Raw genomic sequence first — 12,788 nt, forward strand, 5'->3', positions numbered from 1 at the left:
ATCTCCACATTGCAAGGTTTCCGAATCTTGCCGTACTATGCCAAGTGAAACAAAGGCCAGGGGGGTAGTTGAGGCTGCGGGTGGCCATACTGGTACACTGGTTCACTCACTTGCAAGTCAAGGTCCATGTCACAAGGCCAGGAGTCCTTTTCATTTAACACCACATAATGACTGTGAGAGTCCAGGGTCATCTTCAACAAAACAATTTTACTCATCTCGTCCAGTTTAGTCACAGAAACAGTACAAGATTATTTACAGAATATCACCATTCCATTTCCTGTACTGTCCCTCACTCCTCCAGAAATATCCGCCAGTCCCGCAGCTTCCATACTGGTCAGACTAGCGCGCTTCAGGAGTTCCCCGCCCGCTTCCCTTTCCGAAGGTGAAGTCGAGAAATGGCTCTTCCATTCCTTACCAGGCCCTAGGGCTCAGACGTTTAGGGTTGTTCCCACGAAGTTAGCTGCTACCATCTTAAGACTGCCAAGATATTCCTCACGTGTAATTGTCAGCTCTAGGCCCTGGACTGCTGGTTGCCTGGTTACATTCCCCCCTGGACATGACTGTCCTAGCACCTGGCTCACACAGACTGACTGATTCTAGGAAGCTCCCCAACTAGTCTTTCTTCCTAGCCCCACCTATCTAACCTAATCCTATTGGTCTATCTTATCCCCTATCCTATTCTATGTTATCCTATTATGTTCCCCCTAGTGGGCTAAATCATATACTATCCCTAAAGGGGGTTTTACACATAGCGATATCGCTATAACGTCACCGATTTTGTGATGTTATAGCGATATTGCTATGTGTGATACTTACCTCCGACCGGCTCCCCCCGCTGTCTGTCGCTGATCGCGCGAGATCAGCCAGCTCCATTTCTCGTCGGGCGCTTCCTGCTGGGCTTCCTGTGGCGCCGACGAGCGACGTGTGGAGACGGGCGGGCGGACGTCAGGATCGCCTCGTCTGAAAGCTAAGTAATGACCGCTGTATCGCTGCTGCATCGCTGTGAGATCTGCCTGTGTGGCAGCTCACTAGCGATCATTTAGCGATGCACCAGCGATCCTGACCGGATCGTATCGTGGTCGGAATCGCTGGTGCATCGCTAAATGTAAAAGGGCCTTTATAAACTCTTTACAACATATGAACATCAGTACATTTGCAATACATAAGCATAAGTACAATGTAATGTACAATATACTGTATATACTGTATGTATAAACACATTACACGACACATGAGATATACAGTTTTTATCAAGAACATATTTTCACGCCAGGGATGTATGCAAGGAGTGCAGGGCATTAACCTGGCCCCCATACACCTTACAAATCGATTGCATAAAAAAAATGTCCTCTTTTGGTACCATTTGTAGACAAAACTCAAGTCAATCGGTCCTCAGATGGCATTTGTGTGCTGGCCAATATCACAGTTTGCTTGCTATATAATGCAATGGGGGGGACTTCCTCTTGGGCCTCTGTAAGGAGGTAGCGGGCACCCTCAGTGCTCCTCTCCATTTTTGAGTGGGCCCCTAACCAGGAAACCTTGATTATAACTGGGTGACTCACCCTAATAGTGGAGGAGAACCTCAGCAGATGACCACGCGGTTACTGAAAATAATCGCTATATAAAGACAAACATTGATATTACTGCCATATGGTCAGTAGTAGATACCAGTCCTACAGAACATACTGTAAAAGAGATCACAGCACAGCTACAGATAATGACTTACTGCTGACGTTTTTTTCTGAAGGAATTGTTCACTTTTCACGCCCTTGCCATCTGGCCCAGACCGACATGACAACTCCTCAAGCCAGTAGGTAAAAATGGAAAGCAGAGATCATACCCATAACAAGGGAACACCTCAATTGCACAAAAATTTAGTGATACATAAAGATCAAATTTTATTAATAATCATAGAAGGATACATACATGACAAAACCGAAACACATATAAAAACAATTAAAATTGCATATAATATATGCAAAGAAACCCAACACAGTGCCACACCTTATGAAGGTTCTCACAAAAGGCGCTATGTGGAGAAAAAGGCTGGCTTAAATATATACAACTTCACAATAAATGTGACATAACACACTTCAAGTTGACATGGATCACATTTATGCACAAAATCAATACATATGCAAAAAGATGTGTACAACCAGAAAAATAACTGTCTTAAATATATATACAACTTCACGATAAATATGTGAAGTAACACACTTCACGTTAACAAGGATCACATATATGCACAAAATCAATACATATGCAAAACGATGTATACAACCAGAAAAAAGTATGCATACAATACCAAAGGAGAGGGGTCCAACAGCAACTGCTGCCAAAAAACCATATTGGAAAAACACAAAGGTGTTGACCATGAAAAATAGGCACATATCCATTTGGCAATTGTAAGGTGAGGGACATAAAGCACACTAGTGAAGCCCCGCTCAAGAGATCCAGATATATCATACTGGGAAGTACTGATTAAGATGTTGTTTTTCGGAGGGGCAAAGATAATATACTATCCCAGATGTAAAAATGTTACAAACTAAAGGCAAAAAAAAATAACAAAAACTGTTGGAAAGCCTCACTTAGAACAAATTATTATATTCGTCAACATTGACAACACCCACCAAAAAAAGGCAGGAACCTATTACTGAATCAAGAATGCAGTTGGATGGACCCACTCGGAACAGGGTAGTGTGTTCATCAATATTGACACCTCAAGACCTGTCAAAGGTGGCAGGAACCAAATATTGAGTCACGAATGCTGTTGGAGAAGACCATTTGGGATGGAAAAATATGTTTGTCAAAAAACCAATTAGAAAATTGATTGTATATACAGTTGATGTAGTACAAAATACACAGTACATAAAACGTCACCCCTAAACAGAACAAATTCCAGTGCAGAGAATGGTATAAACATTCCGTAGTACAATTTTGTAAAGATAATAAAGCACCAAGTCCTTGTTTAAAAAGAGTGCAGGATCCAAATCCCAAAGAAAGATCATTCTGCATCAAAGTGGAATCCAAAAGGATAGTCTATTCCAGAGAAATGATGATCAATTCCAAGAGGCCCTCCGATAAGCATTGATAGACGAAGCAGACTTCACTTGTTGACAAATGTGCAGATGGAGTTTATGAAAATACTTCAAGGGCAGCAGAACAAAACTAGACAAATCGGGTCAATATAGAGTGGACATCTCCATATAATGATGGCTGAAAGAAGAAGAAAATAATAAATGTATAAACTCAAATGTCATCACCCATAAAAACCAGAGAAAAGAAGCTCTTCATTTAAACCACCCGGTGAGGTACTATTGAGATTAAAGATCCATCGGGATTCGCGACGCAACAGCTCCTTCGTCAAACTGCCACCCCGAATGCTACTTAATGTCCTCAAGCCAGGACTCGGCTACAGAGAATACAACAAAGACACGTTTCACTTCTCACATTTTCAGCACTGTCACCAACTGGACTATTCTCAACCTGCACAAACTCCTCATCCTGCTGATACCCCAATTCTGAGCCGCTGCTGCCGTATGTGACCCTATTAATGCACCTACTGTGTGGTTCTGTGTGACCTCTAAATTTTAAAGCAACCCTCTAGAAAATACTAAGGCTGGGTGCAAGTGCCCTAGAAAATAGTGCTCACATTTTGTCCCCTGGAATGTAATAATGCCCTCTGTGTGCCCATTTGACAGTCACAGTAACCTAAGTTCCCCTATAACAATAAGTGCCCACTTTACATTTAATAATGTCCCGAGTCTCCCCCCTGTACAGCTCCCCTATACACAGTATGATGCTCTCTTATACACAGTATAATGCCCCCTCACTGTATATATACTTACCCCTTAATATCCCCCCAAACTATTTAATGGCTACAACACTGTATGATGGCCCTGTCACTATAATCACCACACTGTATGATGGGCCCCTAGATAGCCTCCATATAGCATAATACACCAGATAGTTCTCAATATAGTATAATGCACTCCCCATAGGTCTCCACATAGTATAATGTACTCCCCATAGGCCTCCACATAGTATAATGCACTCCCTATAGGTTTCCATATTGTATAATGCACTCCCCATAGGTACACCATCTCCATATAGTATAATGCACTCCCCATAGTCCTCTATATAGTATAATGCACTCCCCATAGGGCTCCATATAGTATAATGCACTCCCCATAGGTCTTCATATAGTATAATGCACTGTCCATAGGCAGGCTCTATGTTGTATAATGCATTCCCCATAGGCAGACTCTATACAGTATATAATGCACTCCCCATAGGCAGACTCTATAGCGTAATGCACCTCTATAGGCAGCCTCTATAATGTAATGCACCCCCATAGCCACCCTCTGCAGTATAATGCACCCCCGTAGCCACCCTCTGTAGTATAATGCACCCCTATAGCCACCCTCTGTAGTATAATGCACCCCCATAGCTGCCCTCTGTAGTATAATGCACCCCATAGCCACCCTCTGTAGTATAATGCACCCCATAGCCACCCTCTGTAGTATAATGAACCCCTATAGCCACCCTCTGTAGTATAATGCACCCCATAGCCACCCTCTGTAGTATAATGCACCCTCATAGCTGCCTTTTGTAGTATAATGCACCCCATAGCCACCCTCTGTAGGATAATGCACCCCATAGCCACCCTCTGTAGTATAATGAACCCCTATAGCCACCCTCTGTAGTATAATGAACCCCCATAGCTGCCCTTTGTAGTATAATGCACCCCATAGCCACCCTCTGTAGGATAATGCACCCTGTTGTGAATTCACTTTCTGGCCTACCTCTGGTTACTAGTGAAGGTAGTGGAGCTGGTTATATTGACAGAGGGGTCGCGAGTTCTCTTTCCGGGCTCCCTCTGGTGGTTACAGGAGGTAATGGAGCTGATCTAATTAACAGAGGCCTGCCACCTGATAATGAGGAGGACGATTGGACATCTGGAGTTTCTGACTGGATTTAAGACAGCCGACTCCCTGCTGGTGATTTTTTCCTGCCTCCTGAGGTCTTATTTTCCAGCTCAGTCCCTGCATGCTCAAGCTAAGTGTTCTTTTGCTGTTGTCCACATTTGATTTGGTTTTGTCTATTTCAGTTTTGTGTGGTCAGCCAGCCCCGGCTGGGGCTGTACTGAATTTCCATCCTTATGTTACTGCTTGTGCCAGTTTGTTTTTGTCCCTTATTAGATTGGCCTCTTTTTGCTCTGCTTTCAGAATATGCTGATATAGTGGGCGAAGTCGAGTGACTTCAGTAATTTTCTATCAGACGTGTTGGACATTTTTTGCAGGATTTTTTGCGTGATTGCAGACAGTGTCTTTCCTTTCCTGTCCTGTGTAGTTAGTGTGGGCCCCATCGTTTGCTCAGCCTATTTTCCTACCTGCATTTGTGTTTTCATCTTGTCTCACCGACAATATATGTTTGGGGGCTATCTATTCCTTTGGGGTCTGCTCTGGGGCAGTTTAGATTCCCCTTTCTTGCTTTAGGCTTATTTAGTTCTCCGGCTGTGTTGAGGTGTCTAGAATCATCATAGGTAAGCTCCACAGCTACTGCTAGTTGTGTGAATAGGATCAGGGGTCTGCAATCTGCTTAGCTACCAACCTCTCTCTGGTTTTCTGTGGCTTAGCTTGGTCTTGCTTTCCTCCTCGGTGACCCAATCATAACAGCACCCCATAGCCACCTTCTGTAGTATAATGAACCACTATATCCACCCTCTGTAGTATAATGAACCCCATAGCCACCCTCTGAACCCCAATAGCTGCCCTCTGTAGTATAATGTCCCCATAGCCACCCTCTGTAGTGTAATGCAGCCCTAGAGCCACCCTCTGTAGTATAATGCAGCCCTATAGCCACTCTCTGTAGTATAATGCACCCCCATAGCCATCCTCTGTAGGATAATGAACCCCATAGCCATCCTCTGTAGGATAATGAACCCCATAGCCATCCTCTGTAGGATAATGCACCCCATAGCCACCCTCTGTAGGATAATGAACCCCATAGCCACCCTCTGTAGGATAACGAACTCCATAGCCACCCTCTGTAGGATAATGAACCCCACTGCCACTCTCTGTAGGATAATGAACCGCATAGCCACCCTCTGTAGGATAATGAACCCCATAGCCACCCCATCTGTAGGATAATGAACCCCATAGCCGCCCCATCTGTAGGATAATGAACCCCATAGCCACCCTCTGTAGGATAATGAACCCCCATAGCCACCCTCTGTAGGATAATGAACCCCCATAGCCACCCTCTGTAGGATAATGCAGCCCTATAGCCACCCTCTGTAGCATAGTGCAGCCCTATAGCCACCCTCTGTAGCATAGTGCAGCCCTATAGCCACCCTCTGTAGGATAGTGCAGCCCTATAGCCACCCTCTGTAGGATAATGTAGCCTTATAGCCACCCTCTGTAGAAAAATGTAGCCCTATAGCCACCCTCTGTAGGATAATGAACCCCCATAGCCACCCTCTGTAGAATAATGCAGCCCTATAGCCACCCTCTGTAGGATAATGAACCCCATAGCCGCCCTCTGTAGGATAATGAACCCCATAGCCACCCTCTGTAGGATAATGCAGCCCTCCCCCATAAACTAAATACTCACCTCTCTTCCTCCTGGTTCCTGCGCTGCTCCCGCTCCTCTCTGACTGCGGGCGCCGAGTACTGACGTTATCGCGCCCACTGTCAGTGACGTCAGACGCTGACAGGGGGATGATGGGAGAAGGAGCGCTCGCTTCTTCTCTCATCAATGCGGTCATCTGTATCGGCATGTAGCCGATACAGCTGAACCTGAAATGACGGGCGGGGGCCCACTGCTAGCACCGGGCCCCCCGCCTGCTCATGGGCCCTATAGTGGCAGAGCAGGGAGATTGATTCTCCCTGCTTTGTTGCACAATGTAACTGTAGCGTAGCGCTGGGTGGGCCCCCTGAGAGTGGGGGGGCCTGGGGCCACGGCCCCCTCTGCCCCCCGGGAGTTACGCTACTGACTAAGTGGTATGGCAAGGCTCGTTAAAAGGCTGATACTGACATTTAGGATTGCTATTTCCAATAGATAGCAAAAGAGTTCAAGTTCTCTTCTTCTCTGAAAAGGCAGTTTGCATATTTAATTTCACAGAGGAGCATGCGTGGCATATAAATCTCCTGACTCTGACAATCCAAGCCTGGCTTGACATTCTCCACAATGTCAAACGTTACCCCTTAGAATAGATCCTAGTCTTAAACCTCTCACCTAGCCAAATCAGATCATATACTTTGCACTGATGAGGGGCAACACCCCAAAACACCGTGTCTGAAAATTGGGATTGTGGATTGGCTTTCATACCAAGTCATATGACAAGACTCGTTAAAGGTTGATATGGACTTTTAGAATTGTTACTTCCAATAGGTGGTAAGAGTCCAAGTCATCCTACTCTCTGAAGAGACAATTTGCATATTTAAAGGGAACCTGTCAACCCCCCAGAGCATTTTTCAGTTAAAGAGCCACCTTCGGCAGCACTAAGGCTGCATTCTGTGAAAGTGGCTCTTCTTTTTCTGACCGCTAGTAACGCTGAAATATCGACTTTTATAAATAGCTCCTCATACCTGTAATGTGTCCCATAGGTATGTTGTGTCCCCCTGTATCAGCCGCCTACCATCCGTCCATTATGCCTGTCCTGCGTCTCAACGCCGCCCACCATCCGTCCATCATGATGCCCCTGTGCGCCGCCACCTCCTCCTATTTTGAATGCCAGAGCCTGCGCTGTGACAAGAGTTCTCGGGCATGCGCAGTGCGCGCTGCCCGAGAACCGACATCAGGCTATTGCACTTGTGTGTTGCGGAGGACCTAGATCCCGCCCCGCAGTGTGTTATGATGTATTCACACTGGGGGGTTGGGGCCTCCGCAACACGCAGGCCCAATAGCCTGTTGTTGGTTCTCGGGCAGCACGCACTGTGCATGCCCAAGAACTCTTGTCACAGCGCAGGCGCCGGCATTCAAAACAGGAGGATGCAGCAACGCACAGGGGCATCATGACGGACGGATTGTGGGCGGTGCCGAGACGCAGGACAGGCATGATGGACGGATGGTAGGTGGCTGATACAGGGGGACACAACATACCTATGGGACACATTACAGGAGGAGCTATTTATAAAAGTCGATATTTCAGCATTACTAGGGGTCAGAAAAAGAAGAGCCACCTTCACAGAATGCAGCCTTAGTGCAGCTGAAGGTGGCTCTTTAACTGAAAAACGCCCTGGGGGGGGGCAGGTTCCCATTAATTTCCCAGAGGAGAATGCATGGCATATAAGTCTCCTCACTGTCACGGCGATAACTTGAATGCCTCTTCAGCACCGCCCTACTCACCATGGTCACTGAGCGGCATCCTCTCATGTCAGGTCATCTTGCAGAAGTTAAGTTTATTGCAGCAATCCTCTGCACTGCTACAGATGCATGCTGCTTCCATTTGGCCTTAGGAGGGCATTGCCGAATTCTGCAGGATTTTAACCCTACTGTATCCTGCATAGATTAGGTTCTCTGGCCTATCTCATGCGAGCAGGTCCTGTATAAGGCAGCCTCTCCCTCCAATCCTTACTCATTTGGTTCCTACCTTGTAGTCCACGTTTATGCACTTTTCTGTATTCCGCTTCCCATTACTGACACAGCTAGTCTTCCCGTCCTGCCTGACCTCTCCACTCCTGATCTCAGCTATACCTTCTAATCCTGTGTTGTCTGTCCCGACCTCAGACTATCTGTCCACGTTTTTGTCTGCGCCCACCTGTACCGCATACCCATGCCTCTGACCCTCAGGTCAGGACTGCCATAGAGTGATTCCTGGTGACTACCTGCGGCCAAGTCTAACCTCCCCACCAGAAGCTTAGTAGTCGCATAGTCACGCCCCCCCGGGTAAACCCTGCGCGTGATGCAGAAGGATAGCTGTGAGGTCTGACACTGGTGGTGGAAGAGAGGACCTGGTCTTAGTCTATTTCAATCCAGAGGTGTTCAGTGGTGTTGAGGTCTGGGTTTTGTGTGGGCCAGTCAAGTTATTCAACAAACTCAGCAAATATGGACCTTGATTATGTGCATTGGAACAGGAAAGGCCGTCCCCCAAACTGTTCACAAAAAGTTGGAAGCATACAGTTGTCCAAAAATACTTGCTATGCTGAAGCATATTTCCCTTTAACACAAATGCTAAGGCCATCCATAAGGAACATGTCAGGAACACCGCACTGCACTTGCTCACTGAGCCAGTGCGCGTGTCCTGAGTAAGACAAACTGTGCTCAAAGATACCTGAGGAGCGGGCAGCAGCAAAGAAGATGCATGCTTCAGACCAGCAGGACCTAAAGCACGTGCCTGCTGGGGGCGTGGCCTAAACTCCAGAGAGCTAGGAGCTGCAGGAAAACTCCTAGAATGGTAACTACGGGACAAAGTTACCAAGGATAGACAGGGACGTAAACAGATCAGGCCGGGGTCAAATCACGAGCACAATACCAAAGGATTAGACAGAACGGATAGTCAGGACGTAGCCAAGAAGTCAGAAACCAGAGAAACAGATATACAGTACAGAATCAACAGGCAAACTCACAACAGGGGACAGAACCGGGTCAGAACCATATAAGCAAGCTAGAAGACAACGAACAGGCACAGGCGCACAGGGGTCACCACACTTGGCCAAAGGCAAAAGTATAACTGACAGGGATTGGAGTTTCACAAGGCTATAAGAAGCTCTCCCTGAACCAAAGAGAGGCCACAATAATTAACCCCAGGCACACAGGTCAAAGCCTGCACTTGGCTCAAGACATTAACCCCTGACTTGCAGGTCAAAACCTGCACTGGGATCATGACAGAACAAGCCCCTAGCATTGTCCCTTTACAATTAGCACAAAGAAATCAGGCAGGTAACGCCACACCGATGATAAAACTAGACACACTGACCAAAAATGGATGACAATTGGTAATTTGATGAAAAATTATCCTTTTTCTCCTGTACGTAAAAAAAGGACATCAGACTGAGACTTAGGCTAAGTGCACATGTAGCAGAAAATTTCTGCTTAAAAACCTGACTCCCTTCCCAGAAACTGCGCGTCTTTTTCTGCGCGTTTCTTGCGCAGAAAACACGCGGTTTTTATGCGTTTTTTTCCGCGCGTTTTCAAAACGCATAGAACTAGCCAGAAACGTGGAAAAATCTGCGAAATTAATGAGCATGCTGCGTTTTTTACCGCAATGCGTTTTTTTCGCGGTAAAACGCATCAATATGCACAAAAAGTGCAAAATGCATAGAAATGAATGGGAAGCTTATTTTTAGCGGTTTTATAGCAGTTTTATTGGTAAAACCGCTAAAAAAACGCTGTGTGTGAACACAGCCTTACAGTGAAGAAAGAAGCGTAAAGAGTAACAGTAAAGAGTAACAATATTTTGAACTTTTGACTTTCAGGCTCCATATCTCATTATCCACTTGTGCTTTGAATTTGAGACTGTCATAGTTTTATAAACAATCATTAGCTATACATATTCTTGTCATGTTCACTGCATTGTTATTGTTTTTCTCCTAAAGATCAAAAATTTAATTTTTATTATTTTTTTAGTATTTTGTAAATCCACCTCTGGCTTTCAACACTACCTGAATCCATCCATTTGGAAGAGTGTTTCAAGTGGGGTAGCACAAGGCTGTCCTGTCCCACTGTTGTCCAACATTTTTATAAAAGATCTAGATAAGGGAACTGAAAGTAAATTGATCAAATTTCCAGACAATGCAACGATAGGAGGGATAGCTAACATTAGAGAAGACAGAAAAAGGATTCAGGAGGATCGAGCTTTAACAAAGGGCAGTGACTAATGGAGTGGTATTTAACAGGGAGAAATGCAAGATTCTACATATGGGCAATAAATTCGAAGTTTACATCTATAGAATGGTAGGAACAGAACTATGCAACAGCACGTGTGAAAAAGACTTGGGTATACCAAAAGATCACAGACTGCACATGAGTCAACAGTGTGATACAAAAGCAAAAAAAGGCAAACACAGTTATGGGATTTATTAAGAGAAGCATAGAGTCTAGATCAAGTGAAGTATTTACCCCCTTCCATTCCTTCTTGGTCAGGCCTCATCTAGAATACTGTGTCAAGTTCTGGGCATCACATTTTAAAAAAGACATTGAAAAACTGCAGCAAGTTCAGAGAACAGCTACCAGGATGGTGAGCGGACTGCAAAGTATGCCCTACAAGGAACGATTAACCCCTTCACCCCCAAGGGTGGTTTGCATGTTCATGACCGGGCCAATTTTTGCAATTCTAACCACTGTACCTTTATGAGGTCATAACTCTGGAACGCTTCTATGGATCCCGGTGATTCTGACATTGTTTTCTCGTGACATATTGTACTTCATGTTAGTGGTAAAATTTCATTCAAATAACTTGCGTTTATTTGTGAAAAAAACGGAAATTTGGCAAAAAGTTTGAAAATTTCGCAATTTTCCAACTTTGAATTTTTATGCCCTTAAATCACAGAGATACGGCACACAAAAAACTTGATAACTAACATTTCCCACATGTTTACTTTACATCAGCACAATTTTGGAACCAAAATTTTTTTTTGTTAGGAAGTTATAAGGGTTAAAAGTTGACCAGCGATTTCTCATTTTTACAACACCATTTTATTTTTAGGACCACATCACATTTGAAGCCACTTTGAGGGGTCTATATGATAGAAAATACCCAAAAGTGACACCATTCTAAAAACTGCACCCCTTAAGGTGCTCAAAACCACATTCAAGAAGTTTATTAACCCTTTAGGTGCGTCACAGGAATTTTTTTGAATATTTAAAAAAAATGAACATCAACTTTTTTTCACAAAAAAAAATACTTCAGGTTCAATTTTTTTTATTTTACCAAGGGTAACAGGAGAAATTGGACTGCAAAAGTTATTGTGCAATTTGTCCTGAGTACGCTGATACCTGATTTGTGGGGGGAACGACTGTTTCGGCGCATGGCAGAGCTCAGAATGGAAGGAGCGCCGTTTGACTTTTTCAATGCAAAATTGGCTGGAATTCAGATCGGACGCCATGTCACGTTTGGAGAGTCCCTGATATACCTAAACAGTGGAAACCCCCTACAAGTGACCCCATTTTGGAAACTAGACCCCCCAAGGAACTTATCTAGATATGTGGTGAGAACTTTGAACCCACAAGGGCTTTACAGAAGTTTATAACGTACAGCGGTACAATTAAAAAATCATATTTTTTCCACAAAAATGATCTTTTCACCCCAATTTTTATTTTCCCAAGGGTAACAGGACCCTAAAAGTTATTGTGCAATTTGTCCTGAGTATGCTGATACCCCACATGTGGGGGTAAACCACTATTTGGGCGCATGGCAGAGCTCGGAAGGGAAGCAGCGCCATTTGACGTTTTTGGCTGGAATTGAGATCGGACATCATGTCGCGATTGGAAAACCCCTGATGTACCAAAACAGTGGAAACCCCCCACAAATGACACCATTTTGGAAACTAGACCCCTAAGGAACTTGTCTAGATGTGTGGTGAGAACTTTGAACCCCCAAGGGCTTCACAGAAGTTTATAACATAAAGCCGTACAATTAAAAAATCATATTTTTTCCACAAAAATGATCTTTTCACCCTCAATTCTTATTTTTCCAAGGGTAACAGCACCCTAAAAGTTATTGTGCAATTTGTTCTGAGTACGCCGATACCCCACATGTGGGGGTAAACCACTATTTGGGCGCATGGCAGAGCTCGGAAGGGAAGCAGCGCCATTTGACGTTTTTGGCTGGAATTGAGATCGGA

At 44.7% G+C, this 12,788-nt stretch overlaps 1 long non-coding RNA gene across 1 annotated transcript in view; it reads right to left on the bottom strand.

Moving 5' to 3' along the window:
* Positions 1-2,342: 2,342 nt before the first annotated feature.
* Positions 2,343-12,788, bottom strand: part of LOC141076181 (uncharacterized) — a 29,412-nt gene continuing 18,966 nt past the window's right edge. Inside the window, exon 3 of the long non-coding RNA XR_012227433.1 lies at positions 2,343-3,216. This is a non-coding gene — a long non-coding RNA (uncharacterized lncRNA). The remainder of the gene's footprint in view (positions 3,217-12,788) is intronic.

Source organism: Dendrobates tinctorius, unplaced genomic scaffold, assembly GCF_039654945.1.
Source record: "Dendrobates tinctorius isolate UK_male_01 unplaced genomic scaffold, ASM3965494v1 ptg000394l, whole genome shotgun sequence".
Classification (NCBI taxonomy): Eukaryota; Metazoa; Chordata; class Amphibia; order Anura; family Dendrobatidae; genus Dendrobates; species Dendrobates tinctorius.